Consider the following 5,612-nt stretch of genomic DNA (forward strand, 5'->3'; position numbering starts at 1 on the left):
CTGTATATCCCCAGAGGCTGTGCAGATGGTGAGACACTGTGTGTTCTATGTAACTGTGTGTGTATATATATGCATATACTATGTAACTGTGTGTGTATATATATGCATATACTATGTAACTGTGTGTGTATATATATGCATATACTATGTAACTGGTGTGTGTATATATATGCATATACTATGTAACTGTGTGTGTATATATATGCATATACTATGTAACTGTGTGTGTATATATATGCATATACTTGTAACTGTGGGTGTGTATATATATGCATATACTATTAACTGTGTGTATATATGCATATACTATGTAACTGTGTGTATATATATGCATATACTATGTAACTGTGTGTATATATATGCATATACTATGTAACTGTGTGTGTATATATATGCATATACTATGTAACTGTGTGTGTATATATGCTATACTATGAACTGTGTGTGTATATATATGCATATACTATGTAACTGTGTGTGTGTGTATATATATATGCATATACTATGTAACTGTGTGTGTATATATATATGCATATACTATGTAACTGTGTGTATATATATGATATACTATCGTAACTGTGTGTGTGTATATATGCATATACTCATGTAACTGTGCTGTGTATATATATGCATATACTATGTAACTGTGTGTGTATATATATGCCATATACTATGTAACTGTGTGGTGTGTATATATGCATATCTATGTAACTGTGTGTGTATATATATGCATATACTATGTAACTGTGTGTGTGTATATATGCATATACTATGTAACTGTGTGTGTATATACTATGCATACTATGTAACTGTGTGTGTAATATATATATGCATATACTATGTAACTGTGTGTGTATATAATGCATATACTATGTACTGTGGTGTGTGTATATATGCATATACTATGTAACTGTGTGTGTATATATATGCATATACTATGTAACTGTGTGTATATATATATGCATATACTATGTAACTGTGTGTGTATATATATGCATATACTATGTAACTGTGTGTGATATATATATGCATATACTATGTAACTGTGTGTGTAGTATATATGCATATACTATGTAACTGTGTGTGTATATATATGCATATACTATGTAACTGTGTGTGTATAAATGATGACTCAAACTGTGTATATATATCATGCATATACTAGTAATGGGTATATATGCATATACTATGTAACTGTGTGTGTATATATGCATATACTATTAACTGTGTGTTATATATGCATATACTATGTAACTGTGTGTGTATATATATGCATATACTATGTAACTGTGTGTGTATATATATGCATATACTATGTAACTGTGTGTGTATATATATGCATATACTATGTAACTGTGTGTGTTATATATATGCTTATACTATGTAACGTGTGTGTATATATTATGCATATACTATGTAACTGTGTGTGTATATATATGCATATACTATGTAACTGTTGTGTGTATAATATATGCATATACTATGTTAACTGTGTGTGTATATATATGCATATACTATGTAACTGTGTGTGTATATATATGCATATACTATGTAACTGTGTGTGTATATATATATGCATATACTATGTAACTGTGTGTGTGTATATATATGCATATACTATGTAACTGTGTGTGTGTATATATGCATATACTATGTAACTGTGTGTGTATATATATGCATATACTATGTAACTGTGTGTGTATATATATATGCATATACTATGTAACTGTGTGTGTATATATATGCATATACTATGTAACTGTGTGTGTATATATATATGCATATACTATGTAACTGTGTGTGTATATATATGCATATACTATGTAACTGTGTGTGTATATATATGCATATACTATGTAACTGTGTGTGTATATATATGCATATACTATGTAACTGTGTGTGTATATATATGCATATACTATGTAACTGTGTGTGTATATATATATGCATATACTATGTAACTGTGTGTGTATATATATGCATATACTATGTAACTGTGTGTGTATATATATGCATATACTATGTAACTGTGTGTGTATATATATGCATATACTATGTAACTGTGTGTGTATATATATATGCATATACTATGTAACTGTGTGTGTATATATATGCATATACTATGTAACTGTGTGTGTATATATATGCATATACTATGTAACTGTGTGTGTATATATATGCATATACTATGTAACTGTGTGTGTATATATATATGCATATACTATGTAACTGTGTGTGTAATATATATATGCATATACTATGTAACTGTGTGTGTATATATATGCATATACTATGTAACTGTGTGTGTATATGCTTACTATTAACTGTGTGGTATATATATGCATATACTATGTAACTGTGTGTGTATATATATGCATATACTATGTAACTGTGTGTGTGTGTGTATATATGCATATACTATGTAACTGTGTGTGTATATATATGCATATACTATGTAACTGTGTGTGTGTATATATGCATATACTATGTAACTGTGTGTGTATATATATGCATATACTATGTAACTGTGTGTGTATATATATATGCATATACTATGTAACTGTGTGTGTGTATATATGCATATACTATGTAACTGTGTGTGTATATATATGCATATACTATGTAACTGTGTGTGTATATATATGCATATACTATGTAACTGTGTGTGTGTATATATGCATATACTATGTAACTGTGTGTGTATATATATATGCATATACTATGTAACTGTGTGTGTATATATATGCATATACTATGTAACTGTGTGTGTATATATATGCATATACTATGTAACTGTGTGTGTATATATATATATGCATATACTATGTAACTGTGTGTGTATATATATGCATATACTATGTAACTGTGTGTGTGTATATATGCATATACTATGTAACTGTGTGTGTATATATATATGCATATACTATGTAACTGTGTGTGTATATATATATGCATATACTATGTAACTGTGTGTGTATATATATGCATATACTATGTAACTGTGTGTGTATATATATGCATATACTATGTAACTGTGTGTGTATATATATGCATATACTATGTAACTGTGTGTGTATATATATGCATATACTATGTAACTGTGTGTGTATATATATGCATATACTATGTAACTGTGTGTGTATATATATGCATATACTATGTAACTGTGTGTGTATATATATGCATATACTATGTAACTGTGTGTGTATATATATGCATATACTATGTAACTGTGTGTGTATATATATGCATATACTATGTAACTGTGTGTGTATATATGCATATACTATGTAACTGTGTGTGTGTATATATGCATATACTATGTAACTGTGTGTGTATATATATGCATATACTATGTAACTGTGTGTGTATATATATGCATTACTATGTAACTGTGTGTGTATATAATGCATATACTATGTAACTGTGTGTGTATATATATGCATATACTATGTAACTGTGTGTGTGTATATATGCATATACTATGTAACTGTGTGTGTATATATATGCATATACTATGTAACTGTGTGTGTATATATATGCATATACTATGTAACTGTGTGTGTATATATATGCATATACTATGTAACTGTGTGTGTATATATATGCATATACTATGTAACTGTGTGTGTATATATATGCATATACTATGTAACTGTGTGTGTATATATATGCATATACTATGTAACTGTGTGTGATATATATATGCATATACTATGTAACTGTGTGTGTATATATATGCATATACTATGTAACTGTGTGTATATATATGCATATACTATGTAACTGTGTGTGTATATATATGCATATACTATGTAACTGTGTGTATATATATGCATATACTATGTAACTGTGTGTTCATATATTACTATATATGCTATACTATGTAACTGTGTGTATATATATGCATATACTATGTAACTGTGTGTGTATATATATGCATATACTATGTAACTGTGTGTGTATATATATGCATATACTATGTAACTGTGTGTGTATATATATGCATATACTATGTAACTGTGTGTATATATATGCATATACTATGTAACTGTGTGTGTATATATATGCATATACTATGTAACTGTGTGTGTATATATATGCATATACTATGTAACTGTGTGTGTATATATATGCATATACTATGTAACTGTGTGTGTATATATATGCATATACTATGTAACTGTGTGTGTATATATAGCATATACTATGTACTGTGTGTGTATATATATGCATATACTATGTAACTGTGTGTATATATATGCATATACTATGTAACTGTGTGTGTATATATATATGCATATACTATGTAACTGTGTGTGTATATATATGCATATACTATGTAACTGTGTGTGTATATATATGCATATACTATGTAACTGTGTGTGTATATATATATGCATATACTATGTAACTGTGTGTGTATATATATGCATATACTATGTAACTGTGTGTGTATATATGCATAACTATGTAACTGTGTGTGTGTATATATATGCATATACTATGTAACTGTGTGTGTATATATATGCATATACTATGTAACTGTGTGTGTATATATATGCATATACTATGTAACTGTGTGTGTATATATATGCATATACTATGTAACTGTGTGTGTATATTATGCTATACTATGTAACTGTGTGTGTATATATGCATACTATGTACTGGTGTTATATGCATATACTATGTAACTGTGTGTGTATATATATGCATATACTATGTAACTGTGTGTGTATATATGCATATACTATGTAACTGTGGTGTATATATATGCATATACTATGTAACTGTGTGTGTATATATATGCATATACTATGTAACTGTGTGTGTATATATATGCATATACTATGTAACTGTGTGTGTATATATATGCATATACTATGTAACTGTGTGTGTATATATATGCATATACTATGTAACTGTGTGTGTATATATATGCATATACTATGTAACTGTGTGTGTATATATATGCATATACTATGTTACTGTGTGTGTATATATATGCATATACTATGTAACTGTGTGTGTATATATATGCATATACTATGTAACTGTGTGTGTATATATGCATATACTATGTAACTGTGTGTGTATATATATGCATATACTATGTAACTGTGGTGTGTATATATATGCATATACTATGTAACTGTGTGTGTATATATATGCATATACTAAGTAACTGTGTGTGTATATATATGCATATACTATGTAACTGTGTGTGTATATATATGCATATACTATGATAACTGTGTGTGTGTATATATATATGCATATAACTATGTAACTGTGTGTGTATATATATGCATATACTATGTAACTGTGTGTGTATATATATGCATATACTATGTAACTGTGTGTGTATATATATGCATATACTATGTAACTGTGTGTGTATATATATGCATATACTATGTAACTGTGTGTGTATATATATGCATATACTATGTAACTGTGTGTGTATATATATGCATATACTATGTAACTGTGGTGTTGTATATATATATGCATATACTATGTAACTGTGTGTGTATATATATATGCATATACTATGTAACTGTGTGTGTGTATATATATATGCATATACTATGTAACTGTGTGTGTGA

The 5,612-nt window shown here is 27.8% G+C and overlaps 1 protein-coding gene across 1 annotated transcript in view; it reads right to left on the bottom strand.

Annotated features, from left to right (window-relative positions):
• Window positions 1-5,612, bottom strand: part of LOC142475942 (serine/threonine-protein phosphatase 2A 56 kDa regulatory subunit delta isoform-like) — a 50,685-nt gene that overhangs the window by 997 nt on the left and 44,076 nt on the right. The gene's annotated exons all lie outside the window — the stretch shown is intronic.

The sequence above is a fragment of the Ascaphus truei genome, unplaced genomic scaffold (genome assembly GCF_040206685.1).
Source record: "Ascaphus truei isolate aAscTru1 unplaced genomic scaffold, aAscTru1.hap1 HAP1_SCAFFOLD_1444, whole genome shotgun sequence".
NCBI lineage: Eukaryota > Metazoa > Chordata > Amphibia > Anura > Ascaphidae > Ascaphus > Ascaphus truei.